At 38.4% G+C, this 23,940-nt stretch overlaps 1 protein-coding gene and 1 pseudogene across 1 annotated transcript in view; both read right to left on the bottom strand.

Annotated features, from left to right (window-relative positions):
* The window catches only part of LOC110288915 (interferon-induced very large GTPase 1), a 72,603-nt gene extending 56,465 nt beyond the window's left edge, over positions 1-16,138 (bottom strand). The window contains exon 1 of the mRNA XM_085841431.1: positions 16,046-16,138. The gene's annotated coding sequence lies outside the window, so the exon portion shown is untranslated. The remainder of the gene's footprint in view (positions 1-16,045) is intronic.
* On the bottom strand, positions 13,330-13,416 carry LOC115030351 (U2 spliceosomal RNA; annotated as a pseudogene).
* Positions 16,139-23,940: the final 7,802 nt, after the last annotated feature.

Here is a 23,940-nt window from a genome sequence, read left to right as displayed (position 1 = left end):
ACTCATCTCAGAGAAAAAGATAGATACTACCTCAGAATGAAAGGCTGGAAAACAATTTTCCAAGCAAATGGTATGAAGAAACAAGCTGGAGTAGCCATTCTAATATCTGATAAGATTGACTTCCAACCCAAAGTCATTAAAAAAGACAGGGAGGGACACTTCATACTCATCAAAGGTAAAATCCTCCAAGAGGAACTATCAATCCTGAATATCTATGCTCCAAATACAAAGGCAGCCACATTCATTAAAGAAACTTTAGTAAATCTCAAAGCACAAATTGCACCTCATACAATAATAGTGGGAGACTTCAACACACCACTTTCAACAATGGACAGATCATGGAAACAGAAACTAAACAGGGTCACAGTGAAACTAACAGAAGTTATGAATCAAATGGATCTGGCAGATATCTACAGAACATTCTATCCTAAAACAAAAGGATATACCTTCTTCTCAGCACCTCATGGTACCTTCTCCAAAATTGACCACATAATTGGTCACAAAACAGGCCTCAACAGATACAAAAATATTGAAATTGTCCCATGCATCCTATCAGATCACCATGGACTAAGGGTGATCTTCAATAACAAAATAAATAATAGAAAGCCAACATTCACGTGGAAACTGAACAACACTCTTCTCAATGATACCTTGGTCAAGGAAGGTATAAAGAAAGAAATTAAGGACTTTTTAGAGTTCAATGAAAATGAAGCCACAACATACCCAAACTTATGGGACGCAATGAAAGCATTTCTAAGAGGAAAACTCATAGCTCTGAGTGCCTCCAAAAGGAAACTAGAGAGAGCACACATTAGCAGCTTGATAACACACCTAAAAGCACTAGAACAAAAGGAAGCAAATTCACCCAAGAGGAGTAGACGGCAGGAAATAAAACTCAGGGGCGAAATCAACCAAGTGGAAACAAGAAGAACTATTCAAAGAATCAACCAATCAAGGAGCTGGTTCTTTGAGAAAATCAACAAGATAGATAAACCCTTAGCCAGACTCACTAGAGGGCACAGGGAAAGCATCCTAATTAACAAAATCAGAAATGAAAAAGGAGACATAACAACAGATCCTGAAGATATCCAAAACACCATCAGATCCTTCTACCAAAGGCTATACTCAACAAAACTGGAGAACCTGGATGAAATGGAGAAGTTCCTAGACAGATACCAGGTACCAAAGTTGAATCAAGATCAGGTTAATGATCTAAACAGCCCTATATCCCCCAAAGAAATAGAAGCAGTAATTAATAGTCTCCCAACCAAAAAAAGCCCAGGACCAGATGGGTTTAGTGCTGAGTTCTACCAGACCTTCAAAGAAGATCTAATCCCAGTTCTTCACAAAATATTCCACAAAATAGAAACAGAAGGTACTCTACCCAACTCATTCTATGAAGCCACAATTACTCTGATACCTAAACCACAAAAAGACCCAACAAAGATAGAAAACTTCAGACCAATATCCCTTATGAATATCGATGCAAAAATCCTCAATAAAGTTCTTGCTAACCGAATCCAAGAACACACCAAAACAATCATCCATCCTGACCAAGTAGGTTTCATCCCAGGGATGCTGGGATGGTTAAATATACGGAAATCCACCAATGTAATACAGTATATAAACAAACTCAAAGACAAAAACCACATGGTCATCTTGTTAGATGCAGAAAAAGCATTTGACAAGATCCAACACCCATTCATGATAAAAGTCTTGGAAATATCAGGAATTCAAGGCACATACCTAAACATGATAAAAGCAATCTACAGCAAACCAGTAGCCAACATCAAAGTAAATGGTGAAAAGCTTGAAGCAATCCCTCTAAAATCAGGGACTAGACAAGGCTGTCCACTTTCTCCATACCTATTCAACATTGTACTTGAAGTCCTAGCCAGAGGAATTCGACAACAAAAGGAGATCAAAGGGATACAAATTGGAAAAGTTGAAGTCAAAATATCACTTTTTGCAGATGATATGATAGTATATATAAGTGACCCTAAAAATTCCACCAGAGAACTCCTAAGCCTGATAAACAGCTTCGGTGAAGTAGCTGGATATAAAATTAACTCAAACAAATCAATGGCCTTTCTCTACACAAAGAATAAACAGGCTGAGAAAGAAATTAGGGAAACAACACCCTTCTGAATAGTCACAAATAATATAAAATATCTTGGCGTGACTCTAACTAAGGAAGTGAAAGATCTGTATAATAAAAACTTCAAGTCTCTGAAGAAAGAAATTATAGAAGAACTCAGAAGATGGAAAGATCTCCCATGCTCATGGATTGGCAGGATCAACATTGTAAAAATGGCTATCTTGCCAAAAGCAATCTACAGATTCAATGCAATCCCCATCAAAATTCCAACTCAATTCTTCAACGAATTAGAAAGTGCAATCTGCAAATTCATCTGGAATAACAAAAAACCTAGGATAGCAAAAACTCTTCTCAAGGATAAAAGAACCTCTGGTGGAATCACCATGCCGGACCTAAAGCTTTACTACAGAGCAATTGTGATAAAAACTGCATGGTACTGGTATAGTGACAGACAAGTAGACCAATGGAATAGAATTGAAGACCCAGAAATGAACCCACACACCTATAGTCACTTGATCTTCGACAAGGGAGCTAAAAACATCCAGTGGAAGAAAGACAGCATTTTCAACAAATGGTGCTGGCACAACTGGTTGTTAACATGTAGAAGAATGCGAATCGATCCATTCCTATCTCCTTGTACTAAGGTCAAGTCTAAGTGGATCAAGGAACTTCACATAAAACCAGAGACACTGAAACTTATAGAGGAGAAAAGCCTTGAAGATATGGGCACAGGGGAAAAATTCTTGAATAGAACAGCAATGGCTTGTGCTGTAAGATCGAGAATTGACAAGTGGGACCTCATGAAACTGCAAAGCTTCTGCAAGGCTAAAGACACCATCAATAAGACAAAAAAACCACCAACAGATTGGGAAAGGATCTTCACCTATCCTAAATCAGATAAGGGACTAATATCCAATATATATAAAGAACTCAAGAAGGTGGACTCCAGAAAGTCAAATAACCCCATTAAAAAATGGGGCTCAGAACTGAACAAAGAATTCTCACCTGAGGAATACCAAATGGGTGAGAAGCACCTGAAAAAATGTTCAACATCCTTAATCATCAGGGAAATGCAAATCAAAACAACCCTGAGATTCTACCTCACACCAGTCAGAATGGCTAAGATCAAAAATTCAGGTGACAGCAGATGCTGGCGAGGATGTGGAGAAAGAGGAACACTCCTCCATTGTTGGTGGGATTGCAAGCTTGTACAACCACTCTGGAAATCAGTCTGGCGGTTCCTCAGAAAATTGGACATAGTACTACCGGAGGATCCAGCAATACCTCTCCTGGGCATATATCCAGAAGATGTCCCAACCGGTAAAAAGGACACATGCTCCACTATGTTCATAGCAGCCCTATTTATAATAGCCAGAAGCTGGAAAGAACCCAGATGTCCCTCAACAGAGGAATGGATACAGAAATTATGGTACATTTACACAATGAAGTACTACTCAGCTATTAAAAAGAATGAATTTATGAAATTCCTAGCCAAATGGATGGACCTGGAGGGCATCATCTTGAGTGAGGTAACACAATCACAAAAGAACTCACACAATATGTATTTACTGATAAGTGGGTATTAGCCCAAAACTTAGGATACCCAAGATATAAGATACAATTTGCTAAACGCATGAAACTCAAGAAGAATGAAGACCAAAGTGTGGACACTGTGCCCCTTCTTAGAATTGGGAACAAAACACCCATGGAAGGAGTTACAGAGACAAATTTCAGAGCTGTGATGAAAGGATGGACCATTTAGAGACTGCTGTATCCAGGGATCCATCCCATAATCAGCTTCTAAAATCTGACACCATTGCATACACTAGCAAGATTTTGCTGAAAGGACCCAAATATAGCTGTCTCTTGTGAGACTATGCCGGGGCCTAGCAAACACAGGAGTGGATGCTCACAGTCAGCTATTGGATGTATCAGAGGGCTCCCAATGGAGAAGCTAGAGAAAGTACTCAAGGAGCTAAAGGGATCTGCAACCCTATTGTTGGAACAACATGATGTACTAACCAGAACCCCGGAGCTCTTGTCTCTAGCTGCATATGTATCGAAAGATGGCCTAGTCGGCCATCACTGGAAAGAGAGGCCCATTGGACTTGCAAACTTTATATGCCCCAATATAGGGGAATGCCAGGGCCAAAAGAATGGGAATGAGTGGGTAGGGAAGTGGGGGGCGCTATGGGGGACTTTTGGGATAGTATTGGAAATGTAATTGAGGAAAATATGTAATAAAAATTATTAAAAATTAAAAAAAAACAAAAGCAAAAAAAAAAAAAAAGCTGGGTGCATGGGAATGTTTGGAGGGAGGAAGGAGATAGGGGAAATGATATAATTATAGTTACAAAATAATTTTTCATTTTTTCCTTTTAATTTTAATTAATTCATTTTAATATCCAACCACAGTTTCCCCTCTCTTCTCTCCTCTTATTTCTTCCCCGCTCCCCATCCACTCCTCCTCTGTTTCACTTCAGAAAAGGGGAGGCCTACCATGCATATCAACCAGCCCTGTTATATGAAAGATTTTTGTTTGAGATGTGCTTATATTTTATTGTGATTCTTATGTTTAAAATTTATCGGTAAGTTCAAGTACACATGTTAACAACTGCTCCATATACCTAATTGATCTAATTCAAACAGCTAAAAGTTTAGGTAATAAAGATATCATAACAGAATTTGAGCCCATCTGGTTCTGGGTTTCTCTGGTCCATAATGGCAATTCAGAACAACAGCCCCAAATAAAATGACTTGACATAAACACACATTTACAGTTTTTTTCCTTGTTAGCCTGGCAATACAAGTCAGAATAACCCAACCCAGAGATCCACTAAGAACTTGGAACAGTTTGAATGTCTAAGTCTACTATCCACTGGCCAGTATTACTGCAACCAGACTTCTTTGATCCTGTAAATGCACTGGATGTGTTCTTTCTCCCAGAATACTTTTACTTAGTGTTTTTTATTGCAATGGGTAGAGAAACACCATCATCAGCCACCTTTCATGTGAACCTTTCTGCTAGCAGCAAAAATCAGAAGAGGGACAACATTAATTCTGCACAACACATACCCCAAACATTTTTAAAAAATGATGTTTCATTGAATGTTTTTGTTGAACAAATGTTTTTATCTTCCTTTCACTGGTGGCTTATACCTGTAAACTCCTAGGAATTTGATTGGCTATACTATTAAAACCTTCCAACTTTATAGTTTAGCTTAAATTTCTATACTATTGCTCTCTACTTCTGGTGAAAGTGAACACTCAGCCATTCTTTCATAGTGGAGACACTCACACTTTAGTATATTTTGAGGTTGGTATTAATTTCAGTTGTTAAACAAGATTATGGACTTTTCAGGGACTGTTCAGAACTCTCAGAAGGCAGTAGTGAACCAGTCTAACTACCATGCTTTCAATCAACAATGCAGCAGAACACAGCAAACAAATTTTCTCAGACCCTAATTAGGATCCCAGAGAATAGAAAAGAGGATCATTTAGTGAGAGGTCAGTTAACTCTCCCATGTTTGTGTAGCTTCCAGATAAGATCCGAGAAGAAACAGAAAAAAAAAAACCAACCAAACAAACAAAAAAACAAAACCAAAAACAAACCAACAGATTTGTCCATTTTTATTTTATATGTATATTTGAGGGCCTGCATGTATGCATATGTACCATGTGCATGCCTGGTGCCTGTGGAGATTAGAAGAGGGCACTGCAACTTCTGAAATTAGGGTTAAAGGTAGCTGTGAACATTTGATGTGTGCTGAGAACCAAACTCTGTTCTTCTGAAGAGTAGCAAGTACTTTTAATCACTGTTCCACCTCTCCAGTCCCAAGATTTTTGTGCTCCCTTTATAGTGTGGTATAAGGAAACAGAATCACTTTAATGGGAAGAGATATTTCTGGATTTAATTTAAGTACTCACACAAACAATCATAACTACATAAGCAGTCCTGGAATGCAGAATGTCTATAAACAGAACATATATTTTCCAGGAGTGACTAGGATATCTAGAGGTCTGTAGCCTACCACCTTTGAAAATCAAACCAAGACTAGCCACAGACTTGGGTCAGAGAGGCTCCTTGGAGTCTTTGTAGGCACCCCTATCCCAGAATCTCTGTAGTGGGGGATTTAGAGGCTGATGTGGCCACCTCCAGTAGCCAGAGAGGACTTCCAGTAGAGGAAACCCATGAAACCTTAAGCCCAATATTTGTCCTGCCTGCAAGATGTTCAGGGATAAGGATGAAGCAGAGCTTGAGTTGATGGCCAACTAATGACTGGCACAACTTGAGACCCCTCCCATGGGAGAGAGCCAACCCCTGATAATATTAATGATACTCTGCTCTGATTGCAGACAAGAGCCTTGTATTACTGTCTTCTGATAGCCTTCATCGAGCAGCTGATAGAAACAGATGCAGAGAGCCATAGCCAAACATCAGTAACTGCTCAAAACCATCCAGGATCTAAACATGGAAACGGAAACAATAAAAAATTCACAAAGGGAGACAATCTTGGAGATAGAAAACATAGGAAAGAGTTCAGGAGTCATAGATGCAAGCATCATTAACAGAATACAAGAGATAGAAGAGAGAATCTCAGGGTTTATGTTGCTTATTCTTCCACATCATTATTCAGCATCAAGGCAGGAACTTAAAACAAGGCTGGGACTAGGAGGTAGGAGCCAATGTAGGGGCCGAGAAGAGAGCTACTAACTTTGGCTTGCTCCTCATAGCACATTTCATGTTCTCCACTTGTGGTTGAGAGCTGAAGGGCAAGGCAGGGATGTGGGCAGAGTAAGGCTTTTCTGTCTTGGTGTTGAGGTCAGGAATGGAAAATGGTGGAGCTGACCAGATTCTTTCTGACTGGTGAAGCTGTCTTGAAGTCCTGGGATTGAACATAGTTTAGCTTTGAAAAAGAAAAAAGTAACTCAAAGGGACTAGCATGTAGGGTGGGCTCTAAGGAATAGTTACAAGTCAGTAATGACGCCAGTGGAGAACATAGACTTAACCATTTTGGTAGGCTGAGAATTTGGCATTTTTTTCTGATCTAGAAGTTTGCCATGGAGGAAATGCATCTGGAGGCACAGTGGGTTTTTCCATGGGAGAAGCAGTGTCTGGTGAAGGCTTACAGCCCCTTCAGGTGCCTGGATGTGAGGAGTTGAAGAATGAACAGAAGGGAGTGCCCCTCACTCAAGGACTAGTGTTTAGGAGTGTCAAATCAGGTTTCCTTCAAAGGAAGAAGACTTCAGTTTCATCTTGAGATATTAGGCTAGACCATAGAAGGGAATTTTACTAGTAAGAAAAGCTGTGTGAAGCTATTTGTTATCTCAGGGAGAAATTGTGTAACCAAAATGGAGGTGCTTTACAAGATGGTGGCCATGGTTAACAATATCTACAACATTTTCCTGTTCCTAGCTATTTGCCTATATGTGTCTCTTTCTTTCCTTGTATCTTCAGTTGTACTCTATTCCCATGAATTCTTCTAATTCTATAAATCATATAAGGGTCAATACATTTGTTAATAATTTCAAAACACATAGTTGCATTTTTATTGCAAAAAAACCTGTGACCATTGTTGATTGATCCCAGTAAATACATGGAAATTATATATCTAGATTTTATTGGAAAATTTCCTCTAACTGAATCAACTTAACTATTAAATCCTATATTACAAAAAATGAACTTAATCTGCCTTTTGACCTGGTTAATTTTTCATGTTTTGTTTATTATTGCTTTTTAAAAAAATCTTCTCTTTACTCCCTATTTTTACAAAATTGAGTATTACTATGTAGTCTGATTCCTGGAACTCACTATGTAGACCAGGCTCCACGTTAGAGATTCTCCTCCTTTTGCCTCTTGAGTATTGGTACTAAAGGCATGTGCCACTACACCTGGCTTATTTTTAATATTTATGTCATTTTCCCAATCTTAAAGCCACTGATGTGTATCCCCCTCCTCTCCTCTGTTCCTGTGTTCATTTTCCCTTTTTTTCTTTCTCTTCATTACTCTTCTATTCCTTAGTCTCCTGTCCTCTTCTCTCTCCTCTCTACTTTTCTCTTCTCTCCCTGTCTCCCTTCCTCTCCGCACTTTGTTTCTTTCTTCAGACTCTAGAAGTAAGTTAAGTCACTCAAAATTGCATTTCTCCCAAGTATATGCTAATTCGAATGAAACTCCTACTCTATAGTTTTCCTAATGAAGACCTTATTTTAGCATCTCTATAGACTTAATCAACATCTTCTCATCACTCCACCACCTTTCCACTTAAGTAACTTATTAAGATATTTAATTTTATCATCTCTTAGTTATAACAAGATCCTCCAAGTGCAATAGTTCTCTTTCACCTTACCTTGCAACATTTTGACCTGAAAATTATTTTCAGCTTAGAAATTCTCATTTTCCTAGATTTGATTAAGTCCTCACTTTACACTGATCAGCATTCTATGATGAATCTCCCAACGAAGACCCACCTAAGCCTTTCTTCTTCTGTTCTCTATCTATCTTATATGTTGTTATTAGTTACTAGAGCAAATTTTATTTTTTCCTTTCAAGCCATGCTTAAAGAAACCATGTGAGTCTTAGGATAGAGGAGTGTGAGGAAAGAAATGTTCACAAGATGGCAGTAGAGGAGCACACAACAGTGTTATTAATAAAACTGTCCTTTGCTCACAATAACACCCAGAAACCATGTTTTTCCCATTAATTTTATTTTTATTTATTCACTTTATATTTCAACTGCTCACTGGCCTACCTCCTCCTGGTTCCTCCCCACCCCCATCACACAGCCCCTCCGCCACCCCCTCTCTGTTCTCCTTTGAGAGGATGAAGGCCTCCCTGAATACTCCCTACCCTGGCACATCAAGCCTCTGCAGGTCTAGGTGCATCCTCTCCCACCAAAAAATTTTTTAAATTAAACTAAACTTACATTTATTCATTTATTTACTTATTTATTAATAGAGTCTCTTTATGTAGCTCAGGCTGTCCTGGAATTTTCTATGTATAACAGGGTGGTGTTGAATTAAGAGAGCTGCCTGCCTCTGCCTCCTAAGTGCTGGTATTAAAGGGGTGGACCACCACACAAGTTTTAAAATTTTAATTGTTTTAGATTTACTATTTATTATCAATTTGTGTGTGTGTGTGTCCCTGTGAAGGCCAGAAGAGTGCACTGAATCTCCTGGAGTAGAAATTACAGGTGGTTTTACTCTATCTGATACGAGTGATAGAATCTGAGCTTGGGTCTTCTTAACCTCTGAGCCATCTCTCCTGCCTCTTTGTACATTTAACTTGAACTTTTGGTAAAATAGTAGTTTGAAGAATACTTATAGAATGATTCACTAATTCTAAACTCCTAGGATAAATCCAATCTGTGTGTTTAATTGGTTGAATTTAATTGAGTTACAAAAATTCTCATAAAAATAAAATTCTCATCGAAGAAGAGAATGTACAGATGAGAAGGAAATTGACAAGGAACTGTTAAGGATTTTCAGTATTTATACTAATTCACTATACTAATGGAAGAGAAACTGCATTTGGGAAACCAGTCAATGGTAGATCAGTTTTTGTAGGATAGTTTAAAATCACTAAGTATTTTCTCCTTTTGTCTCTCTCGATATAGGAAAGGATTATTTGCCCTTCCGAATGCAGTGTTCATCCTTTTAAAACTGTTAACTGCCTCTATACAGGAATGTAGTAACTAAGAATGAAGCTACTTTTATTCACAGATACTAAGACTTACAATGTAGAAAATCTTGAAGGGTGAACAATAAAAACTGTCTTGAACTAACATGAATATAAGAAAATTTTCAGTTACATGGTTAAAATAAAAAATGCTTTTCATATATCAACAAAGAATAATTGAGTTGTGTTTCAAAATAAGAGCATATTACTATTTAAAGCAGTTAAATGTAAACCTAACAAAACATGTTCAAGGGTTATGTGAAGGAGACTGCAGAGCCGGGCGTGGTGGCGCACTCCATTAATCACAGCACTCGAGAGGCAGAGACAGGCAGATTTCTGAGTTTGAGGCCAGCCTGGTCTACAAAATGAGTTCAGGACAGCCACAGCTATACAGAGAAACCCTGTCTTGAAAAACAAACAAACAAACAAACAAAAAGAAAGAAAGAAAGAAGGAAAGAAAGAAAAAAAGAGACTGCAAAATTCCGATGAAACAGATTGAAGAGTACATAAACAATAAAATCATATTCTGTAATTCATGCTGTTAAAATTTTAATTGTCCCACAGATCCCTAAATGAAAGAGTCAACAGAGTGTACGTACCTGCCAATTATAAAAGTAGATGAATTATATGTGATATGATTAGGGCAGTTGTACAGTGCTCAACTACATGCTGCAGAGGCTGAGAACTAGGTTCGAAATCCAGGAAGGATGACTTTGCACTCTCAGTCTAATGTGTAAAGCCTTGAAGAGTTGAGTACATGCTGAATATCTGGATATCTGGACTCTAATGTCAGCAGTGGCAACAGCAATAGAAAAAGTCACTGGGAAAAGAAAGGTAGCTTGTATCTTGCTTCATCTCACTTCTTCATTGGAGCAGTTTACACTGTTGATAATCTCACCCTTATTCAGGGCAGGGGCTTCCTTTCTATTCACTGTCTGACATATTAACCCTATCTGAAAAACTCTTCACAGGCATTCAGTTGCAGTGCAAAAATTCTTGGCATCTTTACCCAGCAGATCTATTATCACACTAGCTCTTTACAGCTTGATCATTATAAATTCACTATAATCTTAAAAAAAAAAAACCCACCAAGTTATTTTCTAAATAACTAACCAAATGAAGTTTATATGAAAGAAGAAAATGAACAGAACAACCAGTTCAGTATTAAAAGAGAAAAGTAGAATACTGACACAGAAAGGTTTAATAAATAGGTACATCAATCAGTGACACACAGCATTGATGAAGACTTTTAAAAATCAATGGAAAATAATAGGGTCCAAAATACACCATGTTAGTAGAATTGATTAATTTTTGACCGAGGAGGAAAGACATTGTCACAGAGGAAAAGATTGCCTTTTCTCAGCATATGGCTTTGGTAATGTCTATATTCACATCCATATATTTTTTTAAAAATCTTGGTGTATACCTACTTCTTTAAAAAATGAACTCAAAGAAGAATATGAGAACAGGAAAATCACAGATAACATCTATACATCTACTGCTAAATCTAATACATCTAGTGCATAGGTATTCTTTTTGTCTATAAACCCAGAGAAGTGGTATTTAAAAGTATATTTCATAAATTATTAAAACGGTTAAGTATAACCTTGCATGATATCTGATCCCCTCACCAAATATTTTAAATGCAAAATTAGCATCTGAACTACTTTACATAAGGCTTAGTTCATTTAGAACAAAACTTTCTAATTCATAAAATAAATTTTCATGAATCTACGAACTTAAACATTGACTACCTAAATCTTAAGATTGTAAACATGTTTATAAGAAACCCACATCCGATAGAGGGTTAATATCCAAAGTATTTAACAAATTCAAGAAGTTAATCACCAAAAAAACCAAAACAATCCAATAAAAAATGGGGTATATATCTAAAGTGAGAATTCACAATTGAGAAATTTTGAATGGCTGAGAAGCACCTAAAGTAATTTTCAAAGTCCTTAGTGATCAGAGAAATCCAATTTAAAATGATCCTGAAATTCCACCTTACACCAATCACAATGGCTAAGATCAAAACCTCAGGTGACAACACATGTTGGAGAGGATTTGGAGAAAGAGGAACACTCCTCCACTGCTGGAGGATTGCAAAGTGGTACAACCACTCTGGAAATCAATCTTGAGGTTCCTCAGAAAACTGGAAATAGATCTACCTGAGGACCCAGTTATACCACTCTAGGGAATATACCCAAAAGATGCCCCACCATACCACAGGGGCACTTGTTCCACTATGTTCATGCAGTATTATTTGTGATATCCAGAAGCTGGAAACAACCCAGATGTCCCATGATACAAGAATGGATACAAAAAATGTGGCTCATTTACACAGTGGAATACTACTTAGCTATTAAGAATGAGGACATGCTGAGTTTTTCAGGCAAAAGAATGGAACTGGAAAATATCATCCTGTGTGAGGTAACTCAGACCCAAAAGGACTTGCATAGTATGCACTCACCAATAAGTGGATATTAGCCGAAAAAAAAAAGTATAGAATACTAAGATACAGTCCACAGAACTAAAAAAGATCAAAAAGCTGAAGTGCCCAAGGGAGGATGCCTCAGTCCCACTTGGGAGAGAGAAGAAAGCAGTCACAAGTGGGGAGGGAGGGAGGGACCTAGGAGGGAAAGTGGATGGGAGGGGGTGGTTTATAGGGGGGAGAAGGGAACCTGAACTGCTCTTGGGTGAGGGAAAAAACCTGAAGCCCTGAGGGCAAGCAGAAGCAATGGAAACAGGCAACCTTGGGAAACAAGAGGTTGGGGGCACCCTCCAGAATGCACCAGAAACCTGGGAGGTAAGAGACTCTAAGGACTCAAAAGGAGGGATCTTAGATGAATGCACAACAATAGGAAGAGGGATCTTATAGAGCCCACCTCCAGCAGGAAGACAGGACATCAAGTGAGGGATGGGATTGCCATTCCACAATCACAACTCTGACCCACAATTGTTCCTGTCTGAAACAATTACAGGGATGGAAACGGGAAGGAGCCTGAGTAAAAGAAGGTCCAGTAGACAGGCCCAAAGTGGGATCCAGCTCAAGGGGAAGTCCTAAGTCCTGACAGTATTACTGAGGCTATGGGGTACTCACAAAAAGAGGCCTATCTATCGTGACTGCCTTCCAAAAGACCCCACAAGCAGCAGAAAGAGTCAGATGCAGATATTTGCACCCAACCAATGGACAAAAGCCGCTGACCTTTTTGTTGAATTAGGGCAGGCTGAAAGAAGCTGAGGAGAAGGGTGACCCTATAGGAGGACCAGCAGTCTCAATTAATCGGAACCACGAGATCTCTCAAACACTGGAACCCCAAACAGACAGCTGGTATGAGGCCCACAACACATATACAGTAGAGGACTTCTGGGTCTGTGTTCATTCACAGATGATGAATGTAACCCTTAAGAGACTGGAGTCCACAGGGGGTTTAGAGTTCAGGCGGGGTGGGGGTGAGGACATCCACGTGGAGTCAGGGGGAAGGAGGTACAGGATGTGGAACAGTCTGAGGGTGGATCGGGGTGGGGGAAATAACATATAGAGTGTAAAAAATAAATTAAGTAAAAGAAAAAGGATAAATTTTATTTTTTAAAACAGTCAATGATACTACACTTGATCTTAGCCAAAAGGCCGAGAAGCGATAAAACAGTCAATGATAATAAAACCCTAAATACCCATAAAATGTTTTGTTAGTCAACTATATTGATATACATGTAAATCCTTTGATTAGATTTGATAAAAACAATGGATGTGTTTTAGAAAATTAACCTACAGGGTGTTTTTTCCATAGAAAGGGGAACAAAACAATCATGGGAGCTAATATGGACAAAGTGTGGAGCGGAGACTGAAGAAAAGGCCATCTAGAGACTTCCCAATCTGGGGATCCACCCCATATAATGTAACCAAATGCAGACACTATGGTGCATGCCAAGAAGTGCATGCTGACAGGAGCGTGATATAGCTGTTTGCTGGGAGGCTCTGTCAGAGCCTGACAAATATAGAGGTGGATACTCACAGCCAACCACTGGACTCCCCAATGGAGAAGTTAGAGAAAGGACTGCAGGAGATGAAGGGGTTTGCAACCCTTTAAGAAGTACAACAATATCAACAAACCAGACCTGCAGAGCTCCCAGGGATTAAACTACCAACCAAGAGGTACACATGGAGGGACCCATGACTCCAGATGTATATGAAGCAGTTGATGGCCATTTCAGGCATCAATGGGAGGAGAGGCCCTTGTGTTCTGTGAAGGCTGAATGCCCCAGTGTAGGGGAATTCGAGGATGGGGAGGTGGGAGTGGGTGTGTAGGTGGGGAAACACACTCATAGAAGCATGGGGAGGGGAGATGGGATAGGGGTTTTCCAGGAGGGGAGGCAGGGATCAGGAAAGTGGATAACATTTGAAATGTGAATAAAGAAAATATACAATACAATTAAGAAAAAAATAAGTTATACAAAACAAAAACCCAACCCTCCCAAAAAACAAACAAACAAATTAACCTTTACATGGTTATGATAAATGTAAGATTTTCATGAAGAGTGTGATACAAACAAAACGATAACTATACATACATATACATTTGCCAAATATCTTTATATTACTTTTCCATTTCATAATGGGAATTACAGAAGATCCTACCCCACAAACAGTAGAATACATAATGTAGGGAAGCTTACTTCATGCAGTTCTTTAAAATGGTTATTTATTTAGTATGGCTAACACAGTATAGTATTTCTTGAAGATAAATTTATCTAACAGTTGTGTCATTTATGTGTAAAAACTATTTTCTACCTGATTGAGTCTTTCCCCAAACAAAACAAAACAGATTTCTCCTTAAGTTTCTTATCTTGACCAGTTTAAGACCAGAAAGACAAAAACAGGATGAAAAGAGAAAGCAGACTCCAGGATCGCTAACTTATTTTGCCTGAGTTTCAAATACAGTTTCATGTGTATTTATTTGAAATATAAATATCTTGTTAGGAAGCAAGAGCTTTCTAAATTTTGTTGGCTCAAAATATATAATGCAATAGGTAATATCAATTAAAATGAAAGATATAAAATGTTATGAATACAACATATATTTTGGTAAGAATATTAAAAGCATAATTTTAGATGAGAGGGCAGTTGATTTGTAGATTTTAAGGTAAAGGATTGTTCTAATAAACATAAAGAGATTGGATAAAACTGAGTTTATGTGTATCACAAAATGGTTTATAAAAGTTAAAACTTGAAAATAGTGTATTGAGTCAGTGAGATTGCTCAGTGGGTAAAGGTAATGGCAGACTGAATTTGATCCTCAGACCTCAGAACTGACCTCCACACATATGCTGTGTCACCCAATTCCCTAGACGCACACACACACACAGACATACACACAAACATACACACACACACACACACACACACACACACACACACACATACATACACACACACACAAGAGTAAATGTAAAAGTATTATAATTCATAAAAACTTGCTTAAAGAGCAAGGATTTTATGTTTCATTAATATACATGTATATGATTCTAAATAGAAAACTCTGTATTAAAGGAATAAAGGTTTGTTTTAAGATATTTGTCAAGCTTCACTTTAGTGTTATAGAACCAAATTTTATTCATTCGTCAATACTGCTGTAACAGAAGCTCTGGTTGCTTAATAATCATAGTTAGAGGTCCAAATCAATGAGGATATAGAGTCTAAAAGGGATATCAACATTTTGGCCATTGCTTCAGGTCAACAGATTACCAAGGGAGCAGGGAAAAATAGGATGTCTCTGAGAGTCTTACAGCTTCAGTAAATCAGCTGTCTTCCTAATCTGAGAGGCCAAGGAGTGAGGTCTCAAAGAAAGACCTGACTACAACCAGTACACCATTCACATGATTGGAACCATCACAGAAGTAAATGTTTTCAATGCTTTCAAGGAAAGCCATGTTTAACAAGCACCTCACCCATACAAACAAAAGGCACAACTTTTAAGAAATTAACAGAACCTACAAAAAAAGAGGGCAGATTTTAGCATTTAGATATCTCAATACAGCACCAGTTAAAGATTCGATTCCTGTTTTGTTGTCAGTTCTTGGAAGTGTCATGGACAAAAGTCTAATCTTTCTGTGAGCCTTAGGTTCTAGCAACCTGGAAATGTTAATTTCCTATCTGTGGTTTTAGCTTTTTACAATCCCCAAATGTCCACACATTTCTTCTTTTCTCTTTCTACTCTAATTTTTAAGTCTATTGTACTTATCCGTCGAGCCATTTCACTCCTTTCACTTACTTGTGTGCTTGAAGCCCAGTTCCAGTCTTCAGATTGTTGCTCTAGAGAGTAATTGGAGGTGGACATGCACCTTCCTCCAGCGTGCTAGGCTGTTGTCCATCTGCAGAGGCTCAGATAGGGCTCTATGAGGTCAGAGACTGAAATCACACTCAGAACCAGGCACCTCCCTTTTCCTTCCTGTTGCTCCCTGTTCACAGAGGTTTCGTTTCTTTCTTGGGTCTGATGTGTAAGTTCTTGTAGCTAAATATGGACTGAGGAAGATTTATGTGAGTTTTAGAGAAAAAATGAACAAACAATAAAACAAACAAAGAAAAAAAACAAAAATGACCCAAATCAGCCTAGCTGCCAATCTTAGTAGCTGCCAAGTGGGGACAGGGTGTGGATAAAAGGATGATAGCAATTCTTTCAGAATCAGAGTTTTCTTTAAATTGGTTATTTTATGTATTTACATTTCAAATGTTATCCTTATTTCCAGTTTCCCAAAACAAGCCCCCTATCCCCTCTTCCCTCCCCCTGCCTCTATGAGGGTGCTCTCCTCTACTCCTGCCTCAGTGGCCTAGCAAGAGACTGTAGCCAGTGAGCTGCTTCTCTAGACCTACATAGTGCTGTTTCACAAATCCTAAAACTTGCTATGGTACAGCAGCTTCTTTATCTGTTGACCAGTTAGTTGCTGGAATTGTTTATGTCTGGGATTCTTATCAATAATATTATTACAAATATTTGTGTACTTATGATTAGTAGACATTTATTTTCATCTCTCATCATATCTAAAATATAGTGGCAGGACGACATGGTAAATAGATGTTTACTTTCAAATACTGACATGGCATTTTCTGAAATGACTGAACCATTTGTTATCTTCACAGGCAATGCATGCAAATTGGCCATGTGCCGCCCACTGCTGCCACCCATCAGCCCTCACTGCTTCTACTGGTTGTTTGAATGGGCTTGATATGAACTTACATGGTGGTTTGAATTGGCATTGTTGTGGGATTATTTGAATATATTTTCATGTCCTTAGTAATTGTTAATATATCTTCTAGTATAACTTTTTTCTCAAATATTATACTTGTTTTCATTTTGGCTGTTTTTCTGGGACAGAAACCATAAGCAAAGTACACACTGACAGACACAGAATAATGTTCCCAGAAAAGCAAAACCAAAAAGAAAAGACTGCCTCAGGTGGTCTTCCTTCCTGTTCATTGAAGATCCACAGACACACAGCGATTCATAAATCAGATGAGAACTACCAAGGTTTCCAGATGGGGTTCATGGCTGTCTTCCATAATCCCAGACTAGATGACAGAAAGCATGTCTGCTCTGTTCCTCTTGGCCTCTAGATTGAACCAGAAAAAGAAAACACAGAAGTGAAAATTGACAAAACAAGAAACAAACTTATTTTTTTAAATCTTTTTATTTTTTAAATTTAATTTTATTTTTATATTAGATATTTTCTTCATTTACATTTGAAATGCTATCCCAAAAGTCCCCTAACCCCCACCCATGCCCTGCACCCCTACCTACTCACTCCCACTTCTTGGTCCTGGCTTTCCCCTGAACTGGGGCATATAAAGTTTGATAGACCAAGGGACCTCTCTTCCCAATGATGGCCAACTAGGCCATCTTCTGCTACATATGCAGCTAGAGACACGAGCTCTGGGAGGTACTGGTTATTTCATATTGTTGTTCCACCTATAGGGTTGCAGACCCCTTCAGCTCTTGGGTACTTTCTCTAGCTCCTACATTGGGGGCCCTGTGTTCCATACAATAGCTGACTGTGAGCATCCACTTCTGTATTTTCCAGGCACTTGCATAGCCTCTTAAGAGACAGCTATATCAGGATACTTTCAGCAAAATCTTTCTGGTATATGCAATATTGTCTGCATTTGGTGGCTGATTATAGGATGGACCCCTGGGAGCAGCAGTGTCTGGATGGTCCATCCTTTCTTCTTAGCTCCAAACTTTGTCTCAGCAACTCCTTCCATGGATATTTTATTTCCTATTCTAGGGAGGAATGAAGTATCCACGAGTTGGTCTTCCTTCTTGAATTTATTTTGTTTTGGAAGTTGTATCTTGGGTATTCTAGGTTTCTGGGCTAATATCCACTTATCAGTGAGTGCATATCATGTGAGTTCTTTTGTGATTGTGTTACCTCACTCAGGATGATATTCTCCAGATACATCCATTTGCCCAAGATTTCATAAATTCATTGTTTTTAATAGCTGAGTAGTACTCCATTGTGTAAATGTACCACATTTTCTGTATCCATTCCTCTGTTGAGGGGCATCTGGGTTCTTTCCAGCTTCTGGCTATTATAAATAAGGCTGCTATGAACATAGTGGAGCAAGTGTCTTTCTTACCAGTTGGAACATCTTCTGGATATATGCCCAGGAGACGTATTGCAGGATCCTCCGGTAGTACTATGTCCAATTTTTTAAGGAACCACCAGACTGATTTCCAGAGGGGTTGTACAAGCTTGGAAACCTACCAGCAATGGAGGAGTGTACCTCTTTCTCCACATCCTGGCCAGCATCTGCTGTTACATGAATTTTTGATCTTAGCCATTCTGACTGGTGTGAGGTGGAATCTCAGGGTTGTTTTGATTTGCATTTCCCCGATAATTAAGGATGTTGAACATTTTTTCAAGTGCTTCTCAGCCCTTTGGTATTCCTTGGTTGAGGATCCATTGTTTAGCTCTGTACCCCATTTTTTAATGGGATTATTTGAATTTCTGGAATTCAGCTTTTTGAGCTCTTTGTATATATTGGATATTAGTCACCTATCAGATTCACGACTGGTAAAAATTCTTTCCCAATCTATTGGTGGCTTTTTGTCTTATTGACAGTATCTTTTACCCTACAGAAGCTTTGCAATTGTATGAGGTCCCATTTGTTGATTCTTGATCTTACAGCACAGGCCACTACTGTTCTCTTTAGGAATTTTCCCACTGTGCCCATATCTTAGAGGGTTTTCCCCACTTTCTCTTTTATAAATTTCAGTGTCTCTGGCTTTATGTGGAGTTCTTTGACCCACTTAGACTTGAGCTTTGTACAAGGAGATAAGAATGGATCAACTTGCATTCTTCTACATCATAACCGCTAGTTGTGCCAGCACCATTTGTTGAAAAGGCTGTCTTTTTTCCACTGGATGATTTTAGCTCCCTTGTCAAATATCAGGTGACCATAGGTGTGTGTGTTCATTTCTGGGTCTTCAATTCTATTCCATTTATTTTCATGTTTGTCACTGTACCAGTACCATGCAGTTTTTATCTCAATTGCTCTGTAGTACAGCTTTGGGTCAGGCATGGTGATGCCTCTAGACATTCTTTTATTGTTGAGAATAGTTTTTGCTATCCTAGGTTTTTTGTCATTTCAGATGAATTTGCAAATTGCCTTTTCTAACTCAGTGAAGAATTGAGTTGGAATTTTGATGGGGATTGCATTGAATCTGTAGATTGCTTTCAGCAGGATAGCCATTTTTACTATATTAATCCGGCCAGTCCATGAGCATGGGAGATCTTTCCATTTTCTGAGATTTTCTTCAATTTCTTTCATCAGAGACTTGGAATTCTCTTTTTCTTTTAATATTTTTATTAGGTATTTTCTTCATTTACATTTCAAATGCTATCCCAAAAGTCCCCCACACCCTCCCCACCCCCACACTCCCCTACCCACCCACTCCCACTTCTTGGCCCTGGTGTTCCCCTGTACTGAGGCATATAAAGTTTGCAAGACCAAGGGGCCTCTCTTCCCAATGATGGTCAACTAGGCTATCTTCTGCTACATATGCAGCTAGAGACACGAACTCTGGGGGTACTGGTTAGTTCATATTGTCGTTCCACCTATAAGGTTGCAGACCCTTTTGGCTCCTTGGGTACTTTCTCTAGCTCCTCCTTTGTGGGCCCTATGGTCCATCCAATAGCTGATTGTGAGCATCCACTTCCCTGTTTGCCAGGCCCCGGCATAGCCTCACAAGAGACAGCTTTATCAGGGTTCTTTCAGCAAAATCTTTCTGGCGTCTGCAATGGTGTCTGCGTTTAGAAGCTGATTATGGGATGGATCCCCAGGTGTGGCAGTCTCTAGGTGGTCCATCCTTTCTTCTCACCTCCAAATTTGTCTCTGTAACTCCTTCTATGGGTGTTTTGTTCCCAATTCTAAGAAGGGGTAAAGTGAACAAAATTTGGTGTTTTTTCTTCTTGAGTTTCTTGTGTTTTGCAACTTGTAATTTGGGTATTCTAAGTTTCTGGGCTAATATCCATTTATCAGTGAGTACATATCATGTGCATTCTTTTGTGATTGGGTTACCTCATTCAGGATGAAGCCCTCCAAGTCCATCCATTTGCCTAGGAATTTCATAAATTCATTCTTTTTAATAGCTGAATAGTACTCCATTGTGTAAATGTACCACATTTTCTGTATCCATTCCTCTGTTGAGGGACATCTGGGTTCTTTCCAGCTTCTGGTTATTGTAAATAAGGCTGCTATGAACATAGTGGAGCAAGTGTCCTTCTTACCAGTTGGAACATCTTCTGGATATATGGCCAGGAGAGGTATTGCAGGATCCTCCAGTAGTACTAAGTCCAATTTTCTAAGAAACTGCCAGACTGATTTCCAGAGTGGTTGTACAAGCTTGCAATCCCACCAGCAATGGAGGAGTGTTCCTCTTTCTCCCCATCTTTGCCAGCATCTGCTGTCACCTGAAATTTTGATCTTAGTCATTCTGACTGGTGTGAGGTAGAATCTCAGGATTGTTTTGATTTCCATTTCCCTAATGATTAAGGATGCCGAATATTTTTTCAGGTGCTTCTCACCCATTTGGTATTCCTCAGGTGAGAATTCTTTGTTTAGCTCTGAGCTCCATTTATTAATGGGGTTATTTGGTTTTCTGGAGTCCACCTTCTTGAGATCTTTATATATATTGGATATTAGTCCCCTATCTGATTTAGCATTGGTAAAGATCCTTTCCCAAATTTTAGTGGATTTTTCATCTTATTGACAGTGTCTTTTGCCTTACAGAAGCTTTGAAATTTTATGAGGTCCCATTTGTCGAATCTCAATCTTACAGCACAAGCCATTGCTGTTCTATTCAGGAATTTTCCCCCTGTGCCCATATCTTCGAGGCTTTTCCCCACTTTCTCCTCCATATGTTTCAGTATTAGGTTTTATGTGGAGTTCCTTGATCCACTTAGACTTGAGCTTTGTAAAAGGAGATAAGAATGTATCAATTCCCATTCTTCTACATGATAACGTCCAGTTGTGCCAGCACCATTTGTTGAAAATGCTGTCTTTTTTCCACTGGATGGTTTTAGCTCCCTTGTCAAAGATCAAGTGACCATAGGTGTGTGGGTTCTTTTCTGGGTCTTCAATTTCATTTCATTGGTCCACTAGCCTTTCACTATACCAGTACCATGAAGTTTTTATCACAATTGCTCTGTAGTACAGCTTTAGGTTAGGTATGGTGATTCCACCAGAGGTTCTTTTATCATTGAGAATAGATTTTGCTATCCTAGGTTTTTTGTTATTCCAGATGAATTTGCAAATTGCCCTTTCTAACTCAGTGAAGAATTGAGTTGGCATCTTGGTGGGGATTGCATTGAATATGTAGATTGCATTTGGCATGATAGCCATTTTTACTATATTGATCCTGACTATCCATGAGCATGGGAGGTCTTTCCATCTTCTGAGATCTTTGATTTCTTTCTTCAGAGACCTGAAGTTCTTATCATACAGATCTTTCACTTTCTTAGTTGGAGTCACACCAAGATATTTTATATTATGTGTGACTATTGTGAAGTGTGTTGTTTCCCTAATTTCTTTCTCAGCCAGTTTATCCTTTTTATAGAGAAAGGCCATTGACTCCTTTGAGTTAATTTTATATCCTGCTACTTCACTGAAGCTGTTTATCAGGTTTATTAGTTCTCTTGTCGAATTTTAGGGTCACTTATATATACTATCATATCATCTGGAAATAGTGATATTTTGACTTCTTCCTTTACAATTTGTATCCCCTTGATCTCCTTTTGTTGTCGAATTGCTCTGGCTTGGACTTCAAGTACAATGTTGAATAGGGAGGGAGAGAGTGGGCAGCCTTGTCTAGTCTATGATTTTAGTGGGAATGCTTCCAGCTTCTCCCCATTTACTTTGATGTTGGCTACTGGTTTGCTGTAGATTGCTTTTATCATGTTTAGGTATGGGCCTTGAATTCCTGATCTTTCCAAGACTTTTATCATGAATGGGTGTTGGATTTTGTCAAGTGCTTTCTCAGCATCTAACGAGATGATCATATGGTTTTTGTCTTTGAGTTTGTTTATATAGTGGATTATATATTAAACCATTCCTGCGTCCCTGGAATGAAATGTACTTGGTTAGGATGGATGATTATTTTGATGTGTTCTTGGATTCTGTGAGTGAGAATTTTATGAGCATTTTTGCATAGATATTCATAAGGGAAATTGGTCTGAAGTTTTCTATCTTTGTTAGATCTTTCTGTGGTTTAGGTATCAGAGTAATTGTGGCTTCATAGAATGAATTGGGTAGAGTACCTTCTGTTTCTATTTTGTGGAGTAGTTTGAGGAGAATTGGAATTAGGTCTTCTTTGAAGGTCTGATTGAACTCTGCACTAAACCCATCTGGTCCTGGGATTTTTTTTTTTTTTGGTTGGGAGACTATTAATAACTGCTTCTATTTCTTTAGGGGATATAGGACTGTTAGGTCATTAATCTCATCCTGAATTAACTTTGGTACCTGGTATCTGTCTAGAAATTTTTTCATGTCATCCAGGTTTTCCAGTTTTGTTGAGTATAGCCTTTTGTAGAAGTATCTGACGGTGTTTTGGATTTCTTCAGTATCTGTTGTTATGTCTCCCTTTTCATTTCTGATTTTGTTAAATAGGATGCTGTCCCTGTGCTCTCTAGTGAGTCTGGCTAAGGGTTTATCTATCTTGTTGATTTTCTCAAAGAACCAGCTCCTCCTTGGGTTGATTCTTTGAATAGTTCTTCTTGTTTCCACTTGGTTGATTTGCCCCTGAGTTTGATTATTTCCTGCTGTTTACTTCCCTGCTGTTTACTCAAGAAGTGGGAGTTGGTGGGTGGGGGAGTTGGTGGGTGGGGGAGTTGGTGGGGGCGCACTTGGGGGACTTTTGGCATAGCATTGGAAATGTAAATGAAATAAATACCCAATAAAAAAAGAACATAAGTTTTGGCAATTTTAAAATTGGATTTCCTCATAAAATTATACTAAGTGTTAAAATACTTCTACAAGGACAGTGTAAGGCTTAAATCATTTTCTCTTTGACTGTACAAATATTTATCTATAATTATCAGTGGTTATTAGAATTAAGGGGGCACACTTTACTATTTTTACATTCATGTACTCTGCATTTATCATCTTCCTATTTTTCTACTCTCACTTCACCTCTTCTTATGATTTTGTTTCAGATATTCTTTTCTGTTTCCCCATGTCACAGAAAACATGTAATATATGACATAAGTATAAATATGATACATATATAAATAAATATGATTTATATCACATAAATACAATTCATTGATAAATAAATATGAATTTTTGTTGTTTGCTCTAGAATGAATGAATATAACAAGCAGAAATAATGTTGATTTAAGTCAGAAATGTTTTTAAATTTTTTTCTTTTATTGAAATGGATTTTCACTCACTCTATTATGGGACTGGATGGAATTCCTACCAAACCTAAAAAGACTGATCTGTTACTGCACAGATATTTCCCATTTCTTCCTGGTTAGTCCTGGTTGTTGCCTCCCCTCCATGTCCCTATGACATTTTAGAAAATTTCATGACTTTATTATTTTTCCATCATAAAACTTCCCTTGAATACTTGCTACTATGTTGTCTTCCTGACTCATCCCCTCCCAGGAACTC

This window comes from Mus caroli, unplaced genomic scaffold (assembly GCF_978045245.1).
Source record: "Mus caroli unplaced genomic scaffold, Mus_caroli_1 scaffold_8, whole genome shotgun sequence".
Classification (NCBI taxonomy): domain Eukaryota; kingdom Metazoa; phylum Chordata; class Mammalia; order Rodentia; family Muridae; genus Mus; species Mus caroli.
Note: the sequence above shows the minus strand (reverse complement) of the source record. Positions and strands in the feature narration are given on the sequence as shown.